Source organism: Chiloscyllium plagiosum, chromosome 30 (genome assembly GCF_004010195.1).
Source record: "Chiloscyllium plagiosum isolate BGI_BamShark_2017 chromosome 30, ASM401019v2, whole genome shotgun sequence".
Lineage (NCBI taxonomy): Eukaryota > Metazoa > Chordata > Chondrichthyes > Orectolobiformes > Hemiscylliidae > Chiloscyllium > Chiloscyllium plagiosum.
In genome coordinates this window covers 29559981-29576251 of record NC_057739.1, presented here as the reverse complement: position 1 = coordinate 29576251, position 16271 = coordinate 29559981, and the positions used below count along the sequence as shown (strand labels likewise).

Here is a 16271-nt window from a genome sequence, read left to right as displayed (position 1 = left end):
TATCCTCTGATTAATCATAGGAATTTATAAATAGCTAATAATTGCCTGACTTAGTCTATTTAGAGCAGTGTAGAGGCACAGCCAAGAGTAGAAGCTAAACATCATTACCCAAACTACATGTTAACAATGCCCTCAGAGACCTGCTCTCTGTTTAAAACTGCTCCTGTTTTGCCTTCCGTAGTCAAATATTCTATGATGAATGTTACAGCAAATACCAAACAGATCTTTGCTCAAAAGAGGAATTCCTGCAATCTTAAATATTCAACAAATAGAAACCATAAATTAAAGCTATATATCGATTGGAAAAACAAATATGCAAATTAGAAAAGTTTCATTTCACCCGACTCCAGTATGACAGCTTTACTATCACTGTTGAGGTATGGAAGAAATTTGGAATGAAGGCTCAATTTGATGAATAAAAAAATTGATTGTATAATTCAATTCCAAATTTTATTGATCCAGTATTAAACACCATTGATATTCATTGCTATCCACTAAATTCAAATGTTCTCAATCTCTTACCATTTATTTCCATTACATAACATTTATATTCAACAGAATCACACTTCATGCATTTCTAAGCTCAAACACGGTTCTAGGATTTAGAATGAGAATGTTACTGTATTATCTAGTTGCTAAATATTGGTCAACCGATGAAAGCTTTCACATGCAGGGAGCAGCACATTTCTGTTATTAGGACTGGTTAAAAAGAAATTGCTGACTAGCCACAGGTATGAAACTGGGCACAGTGTTTGAGCCACATAATTTCAGTCATGAATGCACAAGTACACGATTCATGTCAAAAAAAAGTAAAGTTGCCATAGCCTTACCAGATTCACTCTTGTCCATTACAGAGTCCAGTAGCACCATGACGACTTTACTGATCAGAGAGAGAGAGAGAGAGAAAGAGACAACTGTTTGCAGTTTAATGTGAGGGTTGAGAAGGCATGTTGAACAGAACCCACACTGTTAGTATCACTCTGCATTGCAAACCAGCCAACTGAGCTGTTGGATTTGCCAAACAAATCATAGAGTCCCACCAGTGTACAAGCAGGCCATTCAGCCAATCAAGTCCACACTATCCCTCCAAAGTGCATCCCATCCAGATCCACCCCCTACCCTATCCCTGTAAACCTGCATTTTGCTTGGTCAATCCACATATTTGGACTGTGGGAGGAAACCAGAGGACCCCGAGGAAATCCACACAGAATGTGTATGTGGAGTTTGCAGTCACCCAAGGGTAGAATCGAACCTGGGTCTCTGGCACTCTGAGGCAGCAGTACTAACCACTGAGCCACAGTGCTGCCCTTTATCTGCCATTGTTGAGCTAGCAGGGGATTAAATGGCTCACATTATAAAAAAAGAAGTTTGATATTTTACTGTGCATCTTAAAATCAGATAAACAAAAAAGGCTAAAACTATATTCTGTATGAATATATAACAAATTTAATGAGAGTGTTAATTGATCATCTTATATTTATAAATCAGAAATGCAATTAGCCACATCTGGCTAGTTGGTTATGTATTGGACTACATTGTTCTAGCTTATTCACTATTTTCAGACCAGTAAGTAACTTGATGTCGGAGAGTGAAAATTGAATTGATTTTCTAATTGGTTGTCTCCTGTGAATATGCCCATACCTTGGCCACTTTTCTGTTTGGGATCCAAAGAATACATTTATTGAGATTAGAGGAGAAAGTGAGAAATGCTGGAGATCAGAGCTGAAAATGTGTTGCTGGAACAGCACAGCAGGTCAGGCAGCATCCAGGGAACAGGAGAATCGACGTTTCGGGCATAAGCCTTCTTCAGATTTTGGGTATTCCTGTAGGTTCAATCAGGTGGGAGCTCGGGCTGCCTCATCTGCATCACATTGGAACCATACACAGACCAAGAATTTGTGGATAACAGACTGTCTGATGAAACTGCCGGATCTTTCTTATGATAACCTATCAACAGAAAAGAGAAAAATAACAGAAATATGATGTTAGCCAGTTAGGATTCTCTAACCTAGCTCTGATAAGACAATAAGATTGAGTCTGGTCTATTATCCAATGAGACCATGATTGGTCTGTAACTCTCAACTCCACTTTTATCCCTTATCCACATAATCCTTGATTCACTTACTGATTAAAAAATCTGTCTATCTCAGCCTTGAATAAGCTTAACAAAATAGCCCTCAGCAGAAAAGAGTTTCACAGACTGACTACATTCGAAAAGAAAATTGTCCACCTCATCTCTGGGTGACTCCCTAACTCAAATAATGCCCTCTGGTCTGAGACTTTCCCAGAAAGGGAAACAATCTCTCTGCTTGTATCATGTCAAACCCCCTAAATATTTCATGTGTTTTAATCAGTTCTCTTCTCATTATTTTAAATTCCAGCGAAAACAAGCCCAACCTACTCAAGCTCTCTTCACAAGAAAATCCCTACATGCCTGTAATCCAATCTAATGAAACTTCTCTGGACTGCCTCCAATGCGAGGAGATCTTTTCTTAGATAACGGGACCAAAACTATTCACAGTATTCCAGCTATGATCTGACTAGCACCTTGTATAAGTTTAGCAAGACCTCACTCATTTTATACTTAATCCCCTTTCCTGGGATGGGGACATTCAGAACTGGAAGGCATAGGTTTAGGGTGAGAGGGGAAAGACATAAAAGAGACCTAAGGGGCAACTTTTCCATGCAGAGGGTAGTACGTGTATGGAATGGGCCGCCAGAGGAAGTGGTGGAGGCTGGTACAATTGCAACATTTAAAAAGCATCTGGATGGGTATATGAATAGGAAGGGTTTGGAGGGATATGGGCCGGGTGCTGGCAGGTGGGACTAGATTAATTTGGGTAATCTGGTTGGCATGGACGGGTTGGACCGAAGGGTCTGTTTCCATGATGTACATCTCTATGACTCTATGACTCTAAGTAAAGGCCAACAGTCCATTTGAATTCCCCATTACCAGTAGAACTGCAACAATAGATTTTTGTGATTCATGCATGAGGACACACCTCAAATACATTACATCCACTGGTTCATGAAAGGCAGGTCATATTTAACTAATTTACTGGAATTCTTTGAGGACATTATGAGCATGGTGAACAATGGGGAACCAGTGGATGTGGTGTATATAGATTTCCAGAAGGCATTTGACAAAGTACCACACAAAAGGCTGCTGCATAAAATAAAGATGCATGGTGTTATGGGTAATGCTTCATCATGGATAGAAGATTGGTTAACTAACAGCAAGCAAAGAGTGGGGATAAATGGCTGTTTTTCTGTTTGGCAATCAGTAACTAGTGGTGTGCCTCAGGGATCAGGGTTGGGACCTCAATTGTTCACAATTTACAAAGATGATTTAGAGTTGGGGACCAAGTGCAATGTGTCAAGGTTTGCAGATGACACTGAAATGAGTGATAGAGCAAATGTGCAGAGGACTCTGAAAGTCTGCAGAGGGATATAGATAGGTTAAGTGAGTGGGTAAGGGTCTGGTAGATGGAGTACAAATTTGAAAAATGTGAGATCATCCATTTTGGTAGGAATAACAGCAAAATGTACTATTATTTAAATGGTGAAAAATTGCAGCATGCTGCTGTGCAGAGGGACCTGGGTGGCCTTGTGCATGAATCACAAAAATTTGCTCTGCCGGTGCAGCAGTTAATTAAGAAGGCAAGTGGCATATTGTCCTTCTTGGCTGGAGGGATGGAGTTTAAATATAGGGCAGTTATGGTGCAGCTGTATAGGGTGCTGGTGAGGCCACAACTGGAGTACTGTGTACAGTTTTGGTCTCCTTACTTGAGAAAGTATTACTGGCACTGGAGGAGGTTCACTAGGTTGATTCCAGAATGGAGGAGGTTGCCATATGAGGAGAGATTGAGCAGACTGGGATTGTACTCATTGTAATTTAGAAGAATGAGGGGGATCTTACAGAAACATATAAAATTATGGAGAGAATAGCTAGGATAAGAGCGGGGAGGTTTTTTCCATTGGTGGGTGAAACTAGAACTAGGGGGCACAGCCTCAAAATGAGGGGGAGCAGGTTTATGACTGAATTGAGGAGGAAGTTCTTCACCCAGAGGGTTACGAAGCTGCAAATTCCCCACCCAGTGAAGCAGTTGAGGCTACCTCATTGAATGTTTTTAAGGCAAAGATAGACAGATTTTTGAATAGTAAAGGAAATAAGGGTCATGCTCTGCGGGCAGGTAAGTGGTGCTGAGTCCACAGAAAGGTCAGTCATGATCTTATTGAATGGCTGAAGAGGCTCGATCGGCCTACTCTTATTTTTTATTTCCTTATGTTACCTCCTCAAAGAACTGTATTACATCTGTTAAGCATGATTTCCTCTTTGGTAAGCCCCATGCTGACTCCACTCAATTATGTTACGCATTTCTAAATACTCTGCTATCATATCCTCTACTCCAGACTCTAACATTTTCCGAATGGCAGATGTTAAACTGACTGGCCTATAATCATCTGATTTTTGATTCCCTCATATTTTGAGGAAGTGTGTTCCATTGGAGTTTTCCAATCCTCTGAGACTTTTCCAGAATCTCGGGCTACATGTAAGACTACCACCAGTGCATCTACCATCTCTGTAGCTGCTTACTTTAAAATCCTAGAATGCAACCCATGGGGTCCAAGGTGTATAGCCCCATCAGTTTCCCCAGTATTTTTTCTCAAGTGGCAGTTGTTTTGTTTATTTCCGCTGCTGCATTTAACCCCTTTATTGTTTAGTATTTTGGGAATACTATTGATGTTCTCTATTACGAAGACTGATGTAATGTACTTATTGGATTCTTTGCCATTTCTTTGTTCCCCATCATTATTTCCCTAGCCTGGTTCTTTAAAAGACCTATGTTCACTTTGGCACTTTTTGTGTATATTTAAAGAAGATCTTACTGCCTGTTTTTAATATTACTTGTTAAGTTGCCCATATAGTTTATTTTCTCCTACTTTTCTTATTTTGCTCGTCTTTTGTTGGTTTTTAAGATTTTCCCAATCCTCTGGCTTACAACTCATCTTTGCCACAATATATGTTTTTTTCTTACAATTTGATACTATCATTAACTTTCTTGGTTGTTGTGTTCAGTTTATCCCTTCCACAGACTCCTTCCTCATTGGGGTATATCGTTGCTGTGGATTATGAACTATTTTCTTAAACATCTGCCATTGTTCCTCAAACATCTTTTCTACCAACCTCCTTTTAAATCCACTTCAGTCAACTCAACCCATATCCTTATACAATTAGCATTATTTAAGTTTATCACAGGTATTTCTTATAAGATACATTCGTGACATCGGTGGCTTTGTTAGAACATGTTGAGTTTAATTGTAAAGTATAGAATTGTAATTTCCTCAAAAATGTAAAAATATCATTCATCACCTTCAATATATGAACATGCCCCACTGTAACATAAACAAAAATATATCGGTTATTTAATTTCACATAATTTTGCTTCCTAAACTTACACTTCAATTTCCTGAAATCTTACTTAAGAAACCCACATAGTTCCTTAAGAGACATTTGTATGCAACATTTTTTTTATGTTTCAAACAAATGATGCATTATTAATGAAATAGATTAATAGTATGTAGATATAAGTGTATTTGAAGTGCCTGCCTTCCAGTTCGCTTGTATCAATTCCTGGAAATAAATTCCACTTGCATCATAGGAACGGCCTTTGTGAGCAATGTGGGGTTAGAAATAAAAGCTATTCAGTAGAGTTTTTTCTGACCAATGTATTTGTTACTGTCTTATGAGATGACCAAGTTCGGTGCTGAGTAACCACACAGCAGTAAGGCATTTGCAACACTCTGTATTAAGACACTGTGCATTGAACGTGCTGGCATAGATGTTGCATAGGGACCCTATTGAAGTCATATTCCAGTGAATTCTGAATGAAAAGAGATTTAAACTGAAGCTGTTGTACACCTGGAATTTACCACTTTCAGGTGGTCCTGGAGTATTAATTGAACTTCTACTGATTCACTTCTACATTTCAGTGAAGTAGAGATTTCAAAGAGGAATTTTCTTAGAAAAAATCTACATTCAAGTAAACCTCACAATGGAAAGCTCAGTGTATACCATCATTTAGCCTACAGCAACGTAGCTGCTTCTAAATAACTTTGCACCACCCTATGTCTTATTCATAACTCATTATACCATCTCCCATTCTAACATCATTGTTCTAAGTACTAAACAATATCACAAGTTAGGATTTTCCTTGATACTTTTGTTTACACTGCCAGGTAGAAGTTTCAATATGTGTCATTAAAATTCAAATAGGCACAGGTAGTGCAATAGTTAGGTGCTGAGTCTTTATACACTTCCAAACTTCTATTTATAGAGACACACATTATATATCATGCACTTCCAACCTAATTCAGTCTTTGAGTATGTATATAAGCTCAGGTGGATTTACAATTAATGCCCAGCCTAAATATAACTAACCTCAGTGGTAATACAATTAACAAGTGTCTCCAGTGAACAAGCCTCCATCATCATACACCCAACTTTACAAAGAATATAAGAAGTCTTACAGCACAGTGCACAGCATCCCTGGCTCTGAGTCAAAAACTTGGGGTACCCATCCCATCCCATTTTTTGATAGCCAAGGAATGTGTGTTCATCATGCTGGTTGAATATCACCCTCCAATCATTCCAACCTTCCAACTCATGGCAACAGAAAGTGAGAGAAATTTCTGGGTTGATATGTTACAGAAAGAAAACTGGAGCCTCGATCATCACTAACCATAGCTCCAGATGACAACATGCATGTAAACCTGTATGTAGCCACAGAAACCTGAACTCTGAGTGACCACCACCTTGTGTTTTTGTACAAATATTTAACCATTAGCTAATAACTGCAGTAGAATGTGTGGGATGCCCACCATTTGGCATCTGACAATGGGACATGATATCCACTGCTGATCAGGGTGTACACGTTAAAGCTACAAGGTCTGATTTATTAAAAGTTAATAATATACAGACAAGACCATTTAAAGCAAGATACTGAACATGGCAGAACATAAAAAAGAATGAAGCTAACTGTAATTATGGCACAAAAATAGGTCTGTGGTTCAACTGGTCTCCAGCAGCATTCATGTTCTATGTGGGCCAAGTTATCCTGTCTGTCCCTCTTTCATTTAACTTATTTACTTTCCAAAACTGTGTTCAGAGATTTATATAAACAATTTTTGAATTATGACATAACCCACCCAGCAGAAATTGTACTGATGCCTTGAGTTCAAATCAGGAGGAAACTTGCTCCATTCCAGTTGGTCAAATATCTGCCCCTAGCTAGAAAGCTGCTGGCTTGAGTACTGGCCTGTGTAGATGATAGATGCTTCTTAGAATAGATGGGAATCTAAGCTCCATTTTAAGTTGTGGCAACGTGTGCATTGTCCATTGAAGCCAAGCTAAAAAAGGAGCCTGCCAAAGATGGTCCCCATATCTCTGGCTCAATACAGCAGCAATCCCCATCCCCAGACTCCATTAAAAGGGGGGATTGCTGCTGTATTGAGCCATCACCACTCTTCCCCAACACACCTCCCAGTTTACCACCTTAGTTTTGTAGAATTATAGAATTGCAAGAGACCTCAGCAATGGCCAACACAGGTGACAGTGAGTTACAACATTTTCTTTTACAAATAAGAAAGATCCCTATTCCATTGAGGTGTCTGGTGAACATAACTTACAGGGGTCATTAATGCAAGCAAAGGTACATAACCAAAGGTACATTCCCATCCACTGTCCCCTGTACTCGCCACTGAATTTTCCTACTTCTCTTGGAGCCCTTTTTCACCCAATGCAATATTAAGCAGTTCTCTTATTGCCCTCTTTTCTAATTGCTCCTTTTTGGAAATTCAATTGCACTTCCACAATTGGCTGCACATCATGTGGGACCCTAGCCAAGTGTAAACAAGTTGAGGACAGGAAATGACAGCCTGCTGTAAACAGAGAGGACAGGAAATGACAGCCAAATCTGATCTTCTCTTTATCAAAGATTCACATGACTGCTGTCCAGCAGTGTGAACCAGGAACATGGTCCTGATCAAAATGTTCTCCTCACTAGCTCAGGAACGCAGAAGCTAATTAGACAGAAATCAATCTGCTCCCATTAAGATCAGCTAATTAAGCATAGCCTGACTTAAACTCAGAGGGAAAAAAACCCAGAAAATGCTGAAAATGCTCAACAGAGCAGCCAGCGTCTCTGGAGAGAGAAACAGAATTTATGTGTCAGATTGATAGCCTTTCATCCGAACATAGTATGGTGCCAGAAAAGCACAGCAGGTCAGGCAGCATCCGAGGAGCAGGAGAATCGACGTTTCAGGCATAAACCTTTCATCAGGAATGTTGCATTGAGTCATATGGGCTCAAAGAAAAGTAGGAAAATTCAGTGGCCCTTTTGGGGGGGGGGGGTATGTACCTTTGGTCATGTACCTTTGGTCATGTACCTTTGGTTGCATTAATGACCCCTGTAAGTTATGTTCACCAGAGACATCAATGGAATATGGACCTTTCTTATTTGTAAAAGATACTGTTGTAACTCACTGTCACCTGTGCTGGCCATTGCTGAGGTCTCTTGCAATTCTGTCATTCTACTAAACGTTGACCAGATTTGTCAAAAATCCAATTGGCTTATTCACTTGGAGAAGATTGTAACATTAAAAGAGACCACAGGGTAGAAATCATAGTTCTGACCACCAAGATTTAATTCTGTCAATAGATCTACATTTCATTAGAAGTTGAATAATTCCTGATGAAGGGCTTATGCACGAAACGTCGATTTTCCTGCTCCTCGGAAGCTGCCTGACCTGCTGTGCTTTTCCAGCGCCACACTCTCGACTCCAGCATCTGCAGTCCTCACGTTCTCCTTTCCCTATCAGAACATACACGACTCATTCCCCAACACGTAGGAGGTATTTGTCACCGAGCCATTTATCACCGTACAATACAGCTCTTTTTAAACACGGAAAGCTTGTGTGGCAGGTTTCTCTGGTGTATAAGTGCTGGACAGCTGAGCAACAGAAGGTCGATTGTATAAGTGGCAGCTCAGGTTCGGGAAGGTGTGACGGGAGCACTTGAGCAAGCAATGACTTGCCATGGGGGCAACTTGATCTTGAACAAAGTGTTAATGTCCAATCTCTTTTTAAGCAGGTGAACAGTATTAAGCCTGGAACCATGAAATTACTGCCCTCAAAATAAAACACCATCATTAATGTATCATAGGTTTGACATTAAGTGAATATCTGCAATTAAATCGAGATTGTTTCAGTATCATCTATCCCTAGAGAAAAAAAGAATTTCCGTAGACTCGGCATCTTTCGTGGACATCAGAGTTTTGCAATTGTTTTTGAAGTACCTTTGTGAGGTAGGCAAACACAGGAGCCAATCCGTGCACAACACGATTTCACAAAGAATAAAGGAGATGAGTGGATCAGGAGTTGGTGGCATTAATTTAGGGAGGAATGTTGTTCCAAGTCAGTGAGGGAACTCCCTGCTCATTCTCAAACAGTGCCTTCACGCCCTCCTGCACAGACTGCTTGGTTTGTAGTTTAACGCCTCATCTGAAGCCATGGAGGTTTTCTTCACCCCTACAGGTTGGCAAAAGATTGCACCTTGTTTAAACAATCTAACAGAATTAAAACCTGGCAGTGCATCCCATAGAAGACCTACTTAATTGTGCATTGGCTGTGGGAGCTGCAGAGTGAACGAAATGTAAAGCAGAGTGTGTCAGGAGGACTTTGGTGTCACAGCCAACTGCAGCCTGAAATCAGCGAGATGTAACACAGGGTTGTGCCTGGCTGTCCCCTGTTTTACAGTCCAGCTTAAAATGAAAAATTTCATATTGTCTCTGTGTGTTTTACACAAATATAATCCTGAAAGTTTTTTTAAAGCCACTCTTGACATATTGCCACGCATTCTCCACTAGTGCAGTCTGACAGCAAAAAGCCTCGGTTTCTTGTTTTAGGTCAATTTCATAAATTTTAAATCAACCAACCAGTTCTGCTGTGTGCTGGGGTTGAATCAGAGGTGAGCTTCATCACTCAGCTGTTGACTGCAATACAATTTTAAAAAATTTAAGAAAGTAAGACAAAGATGTAATAATTATAGAAGTTCAGGCAGGAGATGACACACTTCCATAGTGTTTTGTCTTTATACATCGAGGCCGCTGAAAAAGAAAAAATCAAATCCAAAAAAGAGATTGTGATTTACTGAAAGGGAAGCTTTTTTTTTGTCTCAGATTATTTCTTTGGCTCTCTCAGTAAGCAGTTTCTCAGGCTGATTGCTTAGATGCTAGCCAAAGCACAAGTCATTATTATTGCATTAGCTTAGCCTTTCAATGCCATCAGAACTTGGCCCAAATGAACTGAACACTTTCAGGGAAATGATATCTCTTATAAAGTGAAAAATAGATAATTGTTGATTCATGGCAACATTTGTGTGTATTTAATGGAAGCCATCTCTCAAATTACCACCCAATTTGGCGCAAGCGCACACATTTACAGAGCAAAAGCCTACTTTTTGTTTCCATTTAACCTTACCCAAAACCAAACAAGATTTAAAATCCAACAAAAAGTAATTGCCCACCCTTAAAAAAATTAGATATTGATCTTGTTGTCAAACCTAAGGAACAAACAGGTTAAACGAGTGTTTTGTGGTTTTCTTGACATCACGAAACACCTGTCTAGGCAGCAAGTATTCATTCTCCATAGTGATTCAAGCACATACCTTATTGAGGAATTACTGACAGCTGCCATTCCCCCCTGTTTTTATGTAAATTTGCTCCAGTGTGCTGTAATAATCCAATGCATCATAAATCAGACTTATAATAGGTACAATTACTAATTCAATGTGTTATTTAAACTGTAATAGGTTTTCTCCACTGATTTCTTGGCTTCACATAAGTTTTACACTGTATGTGGGAATAACATCTTAATCGAAGATGAGGATATCTGTCTGGGACTGCACAATTACATTTCAGCCCCCGAGTCTTGTCACATCACTCATGTGAAGCTGAACTACAATGTAATCCAATGTGATATAAAAAGGTTCATACACATTCTTAAAGGGATACTGCCACTTGATAAAAGTCACATAAGAACCCAAAGTGTGCAGAAAAGGTGCAATGACCGTCCACACACACACACGCACACTCACTCACATACACACATGCACACACTCTCACACATTCACTCACAGATACACACGAGCACACACACTCACACATACACACACACTCACTCACATACACACACAAATATGTGTACACACACGCGCACCCAGGTGGGTGGCAAAGTGGTGGCAAAACTGCAGAGTAGTTCTCCCCAGGTATATGACTGTTACATCAAAATGTCAGCAAAACTCCTCAGTACATGGTTAGCACAATGTGATTATAAAATATTCCTCATGAAGAAGTTGAACACTATGTGCTAGCAAGCTAAGCTGGGGAAGGATGTGGAATCAAAAAGACCACTCACTCGGTTTCCATCACTTAAATTACATTTCATTCTGCTTGTCACAGCAAGGCAACACAAGTAATGGAAAAAACACATGGTCTGAAGAGTTATATTTTATTGGGGATCTTATGATTGCCAGGAAAAAATACACAGGGTAGAACACAAGAAAGAGAGCAGAGAGATAATGCTGGAGATAAATTAAATAGGATATTGTTTGCTTTCTAAAAATAAATCATGAACCTACCTTTTTAGTGCAATTAAAAGTTCAGGTGTAGAATCATAGTTTTCATAATAATAGAAATGTACAGTACAGAGGAGGCCATTCAGCCCATCAGGCTTGCAATGACCAACAGGTGGCCATTCAGCCTAGTCCTACTTTCCCACTCTTAGACCACAGCCCTGCAGATTCTAATGCTTCAAGTGCACAACCAAGCACTTTGATTGATTGATTTCTTGATTTATTGTTTCACATGTACTGAGATTCAGTGAAAAGTGTTGTTTTGCATGCTATACCGTAGAAAATGCATCAGAGTAGCTGAACAGTGTGCAGAATACAATGTTACAGCTGCAGAGAATGTGCAGACAGAGAGAGAGGGGGAGAGATCAGAACTAGTATTTGAGAGGTCTGATCAAAAGTCCGATAACAGTGGGGGAAAAGCTATTCTTGAAACTATTTATATGAGTATTCAAACTTTTAAATCTTCTTGGAAGAGATGATAATTGGGGTGAGACTATGGTCTTTGATTATGTTTTCCCGAGGTATTGGGAAGTATAGATGGAGTCAGTGGGTGGAAGGCTGGTTTGTGTGATGGATTGGGCTGTGCACACAACTCTCTGTAGCTTCTTGTGGTCTTGAGATGAGCAGTTGTCAAATCTCACTGTGAAGCATCCGGACAGAATGGGGCATCTATAAAAATTGGGAGGATTGGTAACTTAGTAACTACCAAAAATGGGTAACTTATTTATCATTATACAGATTTCTGCCTCTGCCATCTTTTCAGGCAGTGAGTTCCAGATTCCCACTACACTCTGGATGAAACTAAATTTTCCCATTATCCATTCTAAACCTATAACCAGGAGGAATGGGCTCTTTCTGTTCAAATGGTGTCTTCCCTTCCTTCCAACTGAAAGAATTCCAGCCTATTCAATAATTCCTCAGGTAAGATCACTTCGCTCAAGTTAGCTCGCACACACATTTGCAAATCAGCAAACATAAAATCTCCTTTGAACTAGTACAGTAGAGCAGCCTTTTAGGGCATCTTTTAATAAATTTTGCAACAAAGGCATTATTCGATATATTGAGGGATGACAACCTGCCTCAGTTTTATTAATACAGCTGAAAGCAAATTTATCACAACAACTAACTATGTTAATCAATGTCTGGTCCACTACTTGTGAAACACCTGATGTTAAATAATTGAGAAAGACTCCTTTGAAAAGTGCACAGAACAATTCACAAGTTACACTGGTGCAGAGAAGTCAGTGCGTTAATTTTCTTTTAAATAAATGACTTTAAAATGCAAGTGCATTTGATCTAAAAAAAAAGCTTAATTTTAGGAGCATCCTCAAAAGCTTGCAAATGGAAAATTACATGTCCTACCTCAGGGTTTAGCCAACTTTGTAGGTTGTATTGGTTTCACATTCAATATTGTTGAATCTAGCCCAAAAGATTGCAGACAATTGATTTGCATTCAATGTCATCTGTGTTCGATCTTCAGTAAACTTTCACGTGGTTTGACTGATTCTGAGCAAATTGCACTGGAAAGAAATTGTGCAACATTTGTCAGCACATAAATATTCATAGACATCTACAGATATACATCAGGACAACCAGCACCTTTCCTGCTAATTTTGAATTCAATTTTAAATTCTAATCCATGCACAATTCTGCACAATCCCACAAACACACAATTCGGCAATATAATGTCTCAGTGCTTAACCCAAATTCTATTTGATTTACTTCCTGCTTCTCCTTCTATAACTTAGAATACTGCCAATATATAACTAATATAAAAATACAATGTTTTAAGTAATTTCCAGTATAACCAGTAAGTGACAGAACTTATATCCTGGTGCAGGATATCGCAAAAACTGGAGATCTCACAACCCGATTGTGTTCCTTGCACACAAGTGCACTGGTGAATAGTCTTTTACTCCCTGAGAATATGGAGCAGAGCCCAAGTACCTTTTATGTTTTTACTTGTCAAGATATGGATTTGTTTAACTTGAAAAACCACAATTATTTTTTCTTACTTCTATTTCTTGAGCATCAACATTTTCTTATTGCTTTCATGTTACTTATTCAAGAGTTGTCACTGAACCCTGAGCCACCTGGAATCCTGCCTCAACCGTGCTTAGAAGTGGGTTCAGTCCATGTTCAGATTGGCAAATCTTGTGTGGCTGCTGCTCTGAGGGAGATGGAATACTCCCTACTTGCATGATGGGTGCAGCCCCAACAATACTCAACAAGCTTGATACCATCCTGGACAAAGCAGCTCACTTGATTGGCACCACATCTGTAAACATACACTCCCCTCGCCACTGACACTCAGTAGCAGTGTGTACAATCTGCAAGATGCACTGCAAATATTCACCAAGGTTCCTTCGACAGTACCTTCCAAGCACAAAACTCTTCCATCTAGAAGGGCAAGGGCCACAGATATATGCAAGTTCCCCTCCAAGCCACTCAACGCCATTCTTTTGGTGTCATTGGGCCAAAACAATGGAATCCCCTCCCTCGTGGCATTATGGGTCTACCTCCACCAAATGGAGTTCAAGAAGACAGCTCACCACTACCTTCTCAAGGGCAACTCAGGATGAACAATAACTGCTGGCCTGGTTAGCGACACCCACATCTCATGAATGAATGGAAAAAGAATCCAGCACAATGCAGCACATTATAGGTTAACAATTAGAATTTTTGTACGTATTTTAAATTGACAAGAGGTTTCTCTATTAAATCTTGTAACCAAGGAATTTTTCATCATCAATATACTAAAAGGAAAATACTGCAGATGCTGAAAATCTGAAATGAAAACAGAGAAGGCGAAAAACACCCAGTAGATCTGGGTTCTCTGGACAGAGGAATAGAATTAACAACATTTTGAGTCCAGTGTGATTTTCCGGAACTCTTTATCATCAGTCATTAGTCTATCACGTTCAAAGAAAGAAACTCCTACCACCTTCAAAACAAAAATATAGGAACAAGCTAGTATTTAGTAAAATGGAGAAATCTTCCAAAACTTGTCACAGTGGACATATTGAATAAATCAATCAAAGTACTTGCTGGGGAGGCAACAATTTGTCAATAATAGCTGCTAATATCAGTCGGTCAGTATTGTGGCCTGGCAACACTGTGCAACTTTGATAACGTGAGAGTGCAACAGATATCATGCTCACTTTACAAACTTGCACTTATGGTTTGGTTTCTCAAAGCTGAAAGGGACAGGTGTGTTGAAAAGTGTATTGTTAGCTTTTGAATGGAAAACTTACATGCTTTCAAAAATGTGTGTTGGCAAAGTGCCACGCAGAAGTTTATCCTGCAAAAAGAAGTACTCCTATTTGCTGGGACACAATACTATTGACACTGAAATTGTGGAAAGAATTAGTGCTCTCTCAGAAGAAGCGAATTAGAGACAGTAACGAGAAAATTGGATAATGAATACACTCGGTTTCAACTCTAGTCAGAAGTGAAACTTTCATCCATTTGCAGCAAAGAAAACATCTAAAATCAATGAGATGATGTTGGTGTGGACAAATTTATTTCTCAAGGAGAAGAGCAAACAACAATTTAATCCTCTGTACTCACTAACATCACCAGATAACCAGTGACACCTCTTTGTGGATACATCCTCAAAGGAACACAATGGCAAAATAATTTTGAATGGTTTTGGAAAGTCACAGACTTGAAACATTAACGTTAATTTTCTCTCCACAAATCTGCCTGACCATCTGAGTATCTTGAAAATTTTGCTTATATTTCACACCCCCTTAATATCAGGGACTTTCCCAACTAGGGCAGGGCACCCCCAAGTTATAAAAACTTCTCTTGTAATTTACAGGAACTTTTTTGTTAAAAACTAGATTTTCTCTTTGGGGGTCCCACATAGCATTTCAGGATAAGGGTTAATTTTGAGAAGAAACTACCTCCTGACCTGCCCCTTTCTCTTTAACTGCTTGTTCAGAGTGTGGAGGAATGCCTGGGCATCTGACTTCCTACAGAATGAGATCTCTCATGCGGGGCAATATTGTGAAATCAGTATTTTGAGCTTGCATTCATTGCCAATGAAACATCAAGATCTACTTGTCACACTCACATTGACCAGTTTATTACCTTTTGCACTACACCCAAGTGGAGTTGCTGCAACACAACTGCTTTGTGTTTGTAATCAGATGGTTACTTGGAGTGTGGTGTTGTGTACACTTGTACTAACAGACCTGAGGCAGAAAGGTATCAACTGCAGTCTCGGCGTGCTTTCTAGATGACAATCAGGAAGTCTCCAGCTGCCGTACAATAGAGTGGAGTTCTGCTTGCCTGGGTGAAAAAGTAGATTCATTATAATTAAACCAAACAGAATATGTTAACATGGCAATAAAAGCTCCCACAACTTGCTTGTTTTGATAAAATAAATAGCAGATCTAACAAACTTTAGATGATTACTAAACAATAATATTAAAAACTGATAAATACAATGTTTGTTAAACTTAAAACATAAATTTAAAACCAATTATTTCCATTACAATTATTTTGCTCACGGTCTGCAGAAAACGGGACTTTTAAAAATATATAAATACACTTCCATAAAGTTCAAAGTCTT

The 16271-nt window shown here is 39.3% G+C and overlaps 1 long non-coding RNA gene across 1 annotated transcript; it reads right to left on the bottom strand.

Moving 5' to 3' along the window:
- Positions 1 to 1277: 1277 nt before the first annotated feature.
- LOC122564858 lies at positions 1278 to 15982 on the bottom strand. Its single transcript, XR_006316027.1, has 3 exons — positions 15788 to 15982; positions 13055 to 13212; positions 1278 to 1947 (listed from the first exon to the last, which is right to left on the bottom strand). It is a non-coding gene; the product is annotated as an uncharacterized LOC122564858 (long non-coding RNA).
- Positions 15983 to 16271: the final 289 nt, after the last annotated feature.